An 11352-nucleotide genomic window follows, 5' to 3' on the forward strand; every position below is an offset into this window, starting at 1 on the left:
ATATGCCTAGAGTGGAGAAAATAATCAAGAAGAAGACGTCAAAAACGGTGACGTTCGCAAAAGTTCTGATTCAGGGACCTACTCCATATGGTCTTGAAACAAAAGACTCATCAGCTCAAGGTGGACTCTTTCTTGACAGAAAAATCAGAAGAAATTGAGTCTAAGGCGAGCAGTGAAGAATCTCAGAAAACAGAATCTTCAACGGATGATGTATTGTTTGGAAAAAGTAAGGCATAAAGATGGTGATCTCTCAGCACATGTTTTGACTGCACCTCAAGAGCTTAGTACAAAAGAAGAATCTAAAGACTGCGAGGAAGACTGGAAGAAGGCTGGAAAAAGGGAATACGTGAATACAAGACTCGGAATGGCGTTGTGAGAAAAGTGTCACATATATTGGGAGGGGTATCTTCGGAGATAGAGTCAAGGAGAATATAACACTATCTAAGAACCATTCCAATGAAAATCGAGCAGGAGTATTAATCAACGCAGTACCTGGAGAGGAGCTTCAGGTTCGCTGCGATTCCGCCTAAGAAGGAAGACGCTCCAGGTAACTCCTTATCAACGCTGTTCTCAACTCGCAGAGACAGAGGAGGAGAACAAGTCAGTTCAGGTTATATTGATAATGGAAAACCAAGGTGGAGTTTAGATAGTTACCTGTGAGCATAGATGCGAGGCAGAAGTTTCAGCTCAAGGTTGAGTAGCTGAAACACAAGAAAAGTCGCTCAAAAGGTTGAAAAGTCGGATGAGGAGTATACTTTAAAAGAAATTTAAAGTTGAAAGGGATGACCTGAAAAAACGTCTTAAACAGCAAGATAAGCTGAAGGGAGACGAGTATCTAGGTCGAGGAAAGAAGAAATAGATCACCGGAGAGGAGAGAACGTCTTAAACAGCTGCTGTGGTGGAGGATAAACACCAAGGAGAGCTGAAGGGAGACGAGTATCACAACCGGGAAATCAAAGTAGATCACCAGACAAGTATAACATCACAGGCATCATCTTAATCAGGTTAAAGAGACGAGAATTACCTTACCAGGAAGGGAGACAGGTTCGTAGTAAACAGAGGACTCTCCAAAGGGTCACCGGAAACGCAGGAAGGACTGTCAAAAATCAAAGGGATTAGTGCTTATAACTTCTCAAGGAAATAAGTGAAAGTCTTCAAAGCAGAGTCACAACTCATATGATCTTACCGAAAGCTGCAGTATCATCGGCAAGACAGATTAAATCAATCAACACCAGTAGTTAGAAATTCGTCAGTCACCATGAAGAAATCGCGAGCTTCTTGGAGATTACGGGCATCTCACGATGAAGAACAAGGTGGTGTTACTATCAGATGATGCGATTTTACAGGAGGTTGAGTTGAAGACTTGAGAAGTGAAGAACATCTCTGACAGAGGAATCGGATAACCGATTAAATGCCATCAATGGTTTTGATCGCATTAAGGAAAAGCTCGTCTTGTGGAACACATCCAAGTTTGCAGGTTTTGGCCAGAATTAATCTGAACAGAATTGATATCATCATCAGAAAAGAGAAGACCATCAAGGGGCTTAAAGCTAACGATGGATGTGACTCTGGTTGGAGAAACAAAACTCACCAGATAATATAGGTTCTGTTCAGAGGTCATCTTCATCGCCATTGGAGGTGCGAATGTCGTCTTCATCACAATCCGTATAAGGAATCAAAGTGAGATAGGGTGAAGAAACGGGACTCGCCGGAGACGGAAGATTCGTTGGCGAGACGTCATCACCGTCGCAAGAGATTCTCGGTGAAAAGGGAGATGAGTGAAGATAGCCGTTTCTGGTTTGGTGTTCATGGCTCACTGCAAATATAAGGACAAGGAGCATGGCAGACAGTGGTGATTCAACAGCGAAGTTGTCACAGATAGCTTTTCAGATCAAAGGTGGAAGGAGATGGAAAGCTTGAAAGCTTCTACGGTATTATCGAAGAAAGGAGACGATGAGAAGATTGGGCCCAAAGGTGGAGATTGTGAGTTATTGGGCCAAATCCTTCGAAGCCCAACAAATATCCTGCATAAAAAGGAAACTACGTTAGTTGATGTCGGTCAAGACTTACAAAGGAGGTGATCATGTTATATATAAAGGAGGTGGTTTCGTGGCTTCTGAATTATCCCAAAAGAAATCATCCGAGAGACAGCAAGAGCAAGAGAATAAGAGAGATAAACAAGAGATTAAGCATTACGAGTGTTAGGGTTTTGTGTTAATCATTGTTGTAATCTCTATAGTTGTTCTTGAGAAACAGTTTTCTTTGAGTGTATAAAGGGAAGAGCTTTTGATATTGATTTCAATCTAAGTTTAAAGCACTAGGCAAAGGTTTAAATCCTAACACCATAATTTTACATCGGTTTGCTAGTTTTATTCAGTTTACTCTTAGCCAAACGAACTAAAATTAATTAAACCAGCTAATGCTATGGTCAACTTGTTCCATTAACATCTGGATTCGACGATTCATAATTGGAAAACATCAAATATATGTGCATATAAGCATAGTGATAACTCAAAGTTGAACTTATCTGATTTGTGAAAAAATGAGTGAGAAACAAAAGAAAGAGATGAAAAAAATCAGAAGGATAGCACAAAGAGGAACATGATAGTCGGATCTACGATGGTAAGAGGGGGGTCATGTGATGATGATTCACGGCAACATAGCTTCTACTGGAGGAACTGCTCTTTTCGACTAGACGTCGGCGGAGAAGGAGAGACCGTGGAACCAGCGACTAGACGGCGGCGGTATTGTGTAGTAAGATTGGCACGAAATGATTCCAATACCATGGGCCTTTGCCTTTTATTGTATTTGTTCTCACAAGCAAACTGAAACAGAGATGAATAGAGTAATGAGGAAGAGTTTGATCATGAGAGAACAACATCAGCTACACCATGGCAATCGTGAAAAAGGAGAAGAAATACATGTGAAGAAGATGATCAATTTTTTTAAAAATAATGTCACATTGGTTTGGTGTAATAGTAGAAATGAAATTATATGTCACATTGGTGTCTATTAGCATTTCTCATGAAGGAAACTTGTGATGGGGCAAACTTGCAAAGACAGTCAGCTCGAGACTGCTCTGTAGAGAAGGTAAAGGATTGAGCGTAACAAGTTGTGCAACTCATTCTTACTGTTGAATGTTGAATCTGAGAGAGAAATTATAGAGTTTTTGAATTCACTAATCGCAGGGGACTTGATATTTATTCAGCATTGTAAGTTACCTAATGTCACCGTTAGTGATAACCAAAAAAACTAGGGCATGACATAAATTGCCATTGAGGAGGAATAACGAAGGAGACTTTGTGTCATATGACTGAGTCATGGTCGTCTTACCTCATATCATAATGTTATCCATAACTAAAATGTATGAAGCAACAACGTCTGAATTAAAAAAAAAAAAGAAAGAAAAAGAAACAACATTTTTGTTCTTTCATTGTCCGAGAGAATCGAAAACAAAAAACAACAAAACAATTTTCCCAAGTCAAGGAACCATCCGAGAAACTCAACAAGTGGAGCCGACACCGAAACTTCCTTGCTCGAATCCACGTGTCATGATATCATTTGTACTCTGACATAACACTAAACAATTTACTTTACATGTCATCAACTTCCCTACTTTACCCCTGCGATAATCTCAGTATTACGCTCTTTTTAAAGATCGTCAAGGATAAAACGTACTTTCAGTAATTTCCCAAACCGCGTAATTTGGCGCGTGTATATAGCAATTGACCCCACGCGCCAGTAATCACCTCTATAATACTTTTGACCACAATGATAAGAAAAATCAAACTTCACAATCTTCTTCTTCTTCACTTTACCAAATCGTATCCAACCAATCTTAGGGCAACTGTGAAATTTTTATTGTCTCTTCTTCTCTTCTCGATACCTTCGAATCGCATCTCTAATAATAAAAAAGGAATCTTTCAATATTGGGTGGTTCTTCCTTGTCCCGATTTGTTAAAAAAATGGCATCTACGAATCAGAATATAAAAGTATTGACGTTAGATTCGTTACCAGTGGGGTTGAGATTCCGTCCAACTGACGAGGAGCTAGTCCGCTTCTATCTCCACAGGAAAATCAACGGCCACGATGACGACGTCACAGCCATCCGAGAGATCGACATCTGCAAATGGGAACCTTGGGATTTACCTGGTACCTTATCTTCTTCTTCTTGACTTAGATTCACGATTTGTACTTTTTTCTTGAATCTAGTTATAATTTTTTCCTATTTTAGGAATATGTTAAGGAGTTATAGGTTTTGGGTGTTTGATTGTGATCATATGTGTTGTAGGTTTCTCTGTGATTAAGACAAACGACTCAGAGTGGTTATTCTTCTGTCCATTGGACCGGAAGTACCCAAACGGAAGTAGAAGAACCGGCCAACAAGCTACTGGAGGCCACAGGAGGAAAGACAGGACGGAAGATCAAATCCGGCAAGAACAGCATCATCGGCGTGAAGAGAACTCTGGTTTTCCACTCTGGTCGAGCTCCTAAGGGGACACGAACCAACTGGATCATGCACGAGTACCGTGCCACCGAGGATGACCTCAGTGGCACCAATCCTGGCCAGGTAAATTAAAATGCTAACACATGTAGAGTTAGTTGTAACCCATTGACAACCATAATGTACTTGTTTTTTGATATATATGCAGAGTCCTTTTTTTTTATGCAAGCTGTTCAAGAAACAAGACCTGAGTTTAGCCGATGAAGATTCAAAGTTGGATGAAGCTGCAGAACAGATGTCTTGTCTCCAACTGCTGCAACATCTTCCCCTGGTGAGACTAGATCTCAAGTATCAGTGGTCGTTAAAACAGAAGACGTGAAGCGTTATGACATTTCCGAATCTTCTCTTCTAGTCTCCAGTGCTTGCGTTGAGGCTACAACCGCCCAGGTGAGGACATTGCAGAGTTTAACTTAGATAAATGCTGTCTGAAGTGTAGTTTTTGCAAATTAAATGATTTTTTCTTTTTTTTTAAATATTGAATCACAGCTTGGAGATATTGATTATCTGGCTTTTCCGGAGCTGGAGTCACTGAACTACACAATGTTCTCCCATCACACTCTCAACTCCAATCCGAGCTTGGATTCTCTCTCAACGCATTTCAGTTCTGGCTTGTGAGTGACTTTTCAGGGAACCACAGCAACAGCTCCCAGGTTCAGACTCAGTACGGTACAAACGAAGTGGATACATATATATCCGACTTTGTGGACTCGATTCTTGATCTCCCAGACGACGACGCAGTTCCAGAGCAGGAAGGGTCAGCGCCACATCAGATTGCATATGCACAGCACTCGGTAGGTGACATGAGCAATGATGTTTCAAGAACAGGTATCATCAAGTTACAGGCTCGGCGGGAACAACCCTCAGGTTGTGCCACTGACTATATAGTCCATGGAAGTGCCTCAAAAGGTTGCGTCTGCAAAGTAACCTTGAAGGTATTAAATCGAGAAGTCTAGAGCTTCAGACTATCAAGAGAGAGGTAAGAATAATAACCACCTTCACATGACTTACTCGGTTTTCTCTTGTTTTTTATTCTTTGGGATTACATCTTAACAAATTGAATGCTACACACACAGGTTGAGGAGGATAGGGATGGAGAAGCCATGAAGAAGGGGAAGCCATCAAGAACAAAACCGGATTATTGTTTAGAAAGTTGTGTCCGTGAGGTGTTCATCCGGAGGACTTCTTAGGGCGCCGTAGTTGCAATCCTGTTCTTGATGTCAGTTTGCAGTCTAACCGCAGACTTCCGAGCAGCTTCCGTGATGATCTGAAAACCAGAACCTTTATTGTATGTATATATTGTGCTCGAACCAGGTTCTTTTTTTATTTGGTTTTGGTTTCAGTTTTCACCTTATCAGGGGCGAGTGTAAGAGGGTATTTGGTTGTATACATGTATAACGTTATGATGAGATGTTAACACTCTAGCAGCTACTCTGACTCTCTATTAGAGTTCTTGTTACATAATTAAGCTTTTTTTAAACGCTTTTTTTTTTCCAGTTGACAATGAAATTGCAAAGATCTTTTTTTTTTTAATAATAATTGCAAAGATTACTATAGCTCTATTCGTATTTTTCCTGAGTTATAAAGATTGCTCTACAGATTGAAAGACCATATAATACTTGAGTACCAACCATTCTTCATAGCGTCAGCACTTGTCATCATCATTACTCATTTGCCAATATTAACTGCTTAGCATTAATTTTTTCACAAACACAAACAAAACTACAAATAACAAAATAAAAACTCTCAATGCATGGGACCGGGCGTGCACATAGTGAGGATCAAGATAATGCCAACAACATTCACAATCTATAAATAAGTGATCATATACAAATGAAACTAACAGTGTCATGTGTATACCAAGAACCTCACCAATCTGAGTACTGGATCTGGATAAGAGACTAACCACAGAGAAAACCTACATTGGTTCTCTAGAATCTTATATCGAAGACTAAGCATGCAATTTCCTTGGATTATGACCCAAGGATGGCTAGTTTAGACAGAAGGAAGTCTTCTCGAGTGTAAATGCAGCGCCTTCCGAGGCTGTTCCTATGAACAAGATCAACAGATAAAATGTTCAAGTTTTTGGCGACCAGTTCATTGTCTTTATCAACGGCATGTAACTCATATGCTCGTTTCATATTCATACATATAGTATGTACTAAATGTTCACCTTTTATAAAAATGGGAAGTAGATACAATGTTACTTTTGTTTACAAAAAAATGATAACTTTTTTATTAAGATAAATATATATATGAAATTACAGTTATCTAAATTTCCGATGTTTATCGTTCCGATATTACCTGTATTTTTAATAAATCATGATTATCTAAATGATAAATATCTAAATTTCCATTGTTTATCGGTCCGGTATTTCCTGTATTTTAAATAAATCGTGGTTATGTATAAACTAATGGTCATTAAATTGTGTAGATAATGACGCAGTGACGTTAAAACCCTATATAAGACCTGGCCAATTAGGAAGATTCTAATTTGGATTAACTTAAAGCCAAGCCTCAGCAGCACTTAGAGCTGCAGAATCACTTTTCTTCTTCGAGGATGGCAGATGGATTAGGCTACGGCGGTTTCGGTGGGGTACCGCACCCGTACTGGCTTCGACCTCATCCACCAGCTTCTACGCCGCAGTTTTCTCGCAACCCATCCTGTAGAGTCCTCCGATCAAAGGTTTGATCCGATGATTCCTCATCACCGATCGCCGTCGTCTGGTGATTATACTGGCCCTCCCGTGCCTTTAGTATCGTTTCTCACTCGACTCGGTATATATATATATTTTAATCACTCAAATTTGGGGGGTTTAACTGTTTAATGGTACTGTGAGGGTTTCGAGATGAGTCTAGTTTTGATGATGTTTATGTTAGCTCGTGTGATGAGATCATGAATTACATAAAAGTTTAATGATTATATATTCTCTGCAGGTCACGGGGGTGAAGATTCTAGCAACGACAAGAGTGGATATTCGAAGGAGACAAGGCAATGGGTGCCTCCTTATAGCTCAGCTACAGTGTCTTCCTTAGCTGACATGCTTATCAGAAACTCTCAGGAGCCTTTCTATCTGCCTATCCCTCCTTCTGGTGTTTGTGCTACTACCAATGCTTTTGATCTCAACCGTCCTCCACATTACCATTCTGGTTCTGCCTATGGTACGCATGAAAGTGTGACTGCTCCTCCCGTCTCGGAGAATCCAAATCTTCGCGATGGGACGGTTGGCTCAACTAGTTCAAAGATTCCCCGGATGCTACAGTTTGATTTAAATTGTGATGAGCATGGATCTTGGAACCACTTGATGGTATCTTCTGAGGGAAGTGAGTCAATGAAAGCTGATAACAGGATTGCTGCTCAGTCAGCTCTCAGCTATGAAACCCATTCTGAAGCTAGTGAAGATGTTCAAGCCAAGGCATGTAAGCTCCTGGAACAGTTTGATGAGAAGTCCACGTTGTTGCCAGATCTGGGTATCAAAGGGTAGTAGTAGTAGATCGAATGCAGATGGTGTCTCAACTGGTCAATCACCTCTACGTGATCAAGGAGGTTTCACATCCCCGGCTTCTTCTACAAGAGTTTCTTCCGTGGTTAGTGCCTTGCATAATCTGTCAGAAGTGCTTGTTTATGAATGCTTCAGCAATAGAAGCTTGCTGAAGCCAGAACAACTTGAGAGCCTTGATAAAGTAGTAGAGAATCTCACCAGGTGTTCAAAGAAAATCACCTGTACACAAGCTATGCATGTTTCCTTACCAAATGTGGCCGACCTTAACGAGGTACTTGATTTGTGCTACGATCCGGACCTATTTGGTTTTCACTAGAACATACACGCTGCTTGTTCTTGTTTGCTGTTAGTTGCTTAACGATTGATACCCTTTTCAGGCCCCAAATGTAGTTGCTAAAGAGTTTCAAGGGTTTAATGTCAAGCCACTGGACAGCTTTGGCTCTAAAGAATCTGTAGATAAGGATGAGATGACGCAGGTATTTATTTACATAGTACATTTTTTTTTGCATATTTGTAAACTCGTGACGTAATCTTAACTTTGCAGAGTATTAAGAACATACTTGCTTCCAAGTTTCCTGACGGCGAAGAAAACCACCCACAAACTCTTTTGTACAAGAATCTCTGGCTTGAAACGGAAGCTGCCTTATGCTCCACAACTTGCCTGGCCTCGGTACCATCGGATCCAGAAAGAGACTGGTAATCTCAAATTGCAGAATAGAGGTTTGTAACTTTCAAACTAACCGTCTCCTTTGTCTGATAGTATTAATGACTACTAGAGCTGGATTGCAAGAGCATTTTGGAGGTAGATGAGATTAGGATTCTGTTAGTCTCAGGTCCATTTCATAATTAAGTAAATCATATGTAGACGACCGGTTTTGTATCTTTCTCTAATGGCTAGAAATTTTTTTAAAAATTGGCGAACAGGTGTAGATATAGTATAAGAAATGAACCATGCACATCATCTTGCGAATACGCTTCAAAAGTATTTGTTTTAACAGTTCATCTTTTACTTTTCTCAGAGGTCTCTGCAGATGCATCAACCTTCAAGCATGAACCTTTTCTTAACCCTCAGGAATCAGTTTCCATCAAAACAAGGTAGAGAAGGAGACGGCTGAACCAATCATCAAACACGGGAGCAATTGTGGGAACAATGTAGTTACAATGAGTCATGACGCACCACAAAGCTCTAGATTCAACTCTGCTCCCCTTGGTGCAGTGCTCTCACTTCTGGCCAGCAGCTTCACCCGGCTGTTTAGAACAGGAAAATCATGGAAACTTCAAGCCTGGTGTTCAGACACCGGACACGATAAAGCAGGAGTTCCCTGTATCCACCCATGATGATGTTATAGACAGGTTTCGGATTCTGAAGCAGCAGGAACAAAGCGCAAACTCAAGTCTCAGAACTGCCCGGACCCAGACATTGGTGTTATAGACAGGTTTCAGATTCTGGAGCAGCAGGAAACAAATGGCAAACTCAAGTCACTTAACTCCTCAGAGACAAGAATGGATGACCAGGAGGACAATCCAGAGGCTTCGGAGATGGCTACTATTGGCAGAAGCAGCCATATGAGTGATGTTATGGGTAGATTCCAGGTACTAAAACGCCGGGAAGCTGAGCAAGTTCAGAAATCTCTCAACTGCGTGGACTCTGATTCTGATTCCGATTCAGATTTCGAATCAGATTCAGACAGTGACCAGCCAAGAAACAGAACACAAAGGTGTGATTATCTCTTGTCAGACTCGACGATGACAATAGGTGGAAACTCACAGATAGAGACGTGTGCCAATACTGAACCATCTGCATACGACAACGGCTACGAGAGCCCGACCTCGGATTGGAACATGTCCTCGAGGATGACTGAGTACTGGAACTTTATTGGACAAGAAGTTTCGATCCTTTAATGGCTTTGTTAGTGTATAAATAAACAACATAAATGAATTCTTATTCATAATGCGGTTTTGCAGTTTTTATCTTTCAAAGCTTTACAAGTAGCCTATTGCTCCGCTGAATACACCGAACTAATTGCACTCTGGGCCACAAAACACAAAAAACTTATGCAACTTTCACACAGAAAGGCCATGTATATTGTAAAACAAAATAATAATATTTTTTTTTGTGAATCATGATATTTAATAAAAGTATATAAACATATAGTATATTGTTAACAAAATATGAGCCCGTTGTGTTTTTTGTGTGATGTTTAATTTAATAAAAACTATAAAATAATAAATAATTTCTTATAGTTTTATGATTGTTTTTTTGAATTTGTTTGAGATTTATTTTATAATTAAAACCTATTTTTACACATAAGTTTAAGTTAATATTTGTATTTTATATTCATGGTACATAGATGAATTGTTATAAAATTTGTACTTAGGATTAAATAAATACTATATCTAAACGTTTAAACTGAACACAATCCGAAATAAGAAACTGAATGAAAGTAAAAAAAAAAAAAAGTCAAATACATCAATCGAGTCAATGACAACATTATACATGTTCTTATGTAATAATTTAATGTTTTATTGATAATTCTTTAAAATTTTATTTTGTTAGGATTTTTTTTAAAGGAAAAAATTCTATTTTATAAATCTCACTTTTATTTACAATTAAAAAATAATATTAAATACTCTTTTACAATTTTGTTTAAGATTTTAGAAAAAGAAAATTACTATCATATAACCTATTGCAATTATCTTCTCTTTAGAATTTCAGAAAAAATAAATTTCTATCAAATAATTATTTTTAGTTACTAATAAAAAATTTACATTTCGTATCAATACTAATTTTATATTTTTTTGTTAATTAAATAATTTTTTGTATCATGTTCATCATCAAATACTCTTTCAAAAATATTATCAAATAATTTTTTACAATTCACTTTTGGTTAGGACTTAAAAATATGATACAATTTTTTTTTTTGTTTATGATTTTTATATAAATAAGGAAAATGATCAAATATTCTTGTACAGTTTTTTAGGATTTTAGAAAAGGAAATTATATTACATAATCTTTTACAATTATATTTTTTCTAGGATTTAGAAAAATAAAATTTCTATCAAATAATTATTTCCAGTAAATATTAACTATTTTTAAAAGTTGCCATTTTCAAAATTCAGTTTTTCAATATCACAAATATTTTTTTACAAATTTTGTTGTTAACTAAATAATTGTTTTACTATCATGTTTATCATTAATTTTAATAAGTACAAATTACTATTAAATAAAATTTTACGATTCTCTCTGGTTATGATTTTTTTTTAAAGAAAATTCTCAATTAGTTAAGATTAGAAAATAATATTTTTTTTTAGAAATCTATTTTGTTTGGATTTTAGGAAAAGAGAGTA

At 38.0% G+C, this 11352-nt stretch overlaps 2 pseudogenes; both read left to right on the top strand.

Moving 5' to 3' along the window:
* Positions 1-3875: 3875 nt before the first annotated feature.
* Positions 3876-5985, top strand: LOC125594363 (annotated as a pseudogene).
* Positions 5986-6972: 987 nt separating this feature from the next.
* On the top strand, positions 6973-9866 carry LOC125594362 (annotated as a pseudogene).
* Positions 9867-11352: the final 1486 nt, after the last annotated feature.

This window comes from Brassica napus (genome assembly GCF_020379485.1).
Source record: "Brassica napus cultivar Da-Ae chromosome A6 unlocalized genomic scaffold, Da-Ae chrA06_Random_2, whole genome shotgun sequence".
Taxonomy (NCBI): domain Eukaryota; kingdom Viridiplantae; phylum Streptophyta; class Magnoliopsida; order Brassicales; family Brassicaceae; genus Brassica; species Brassica napus.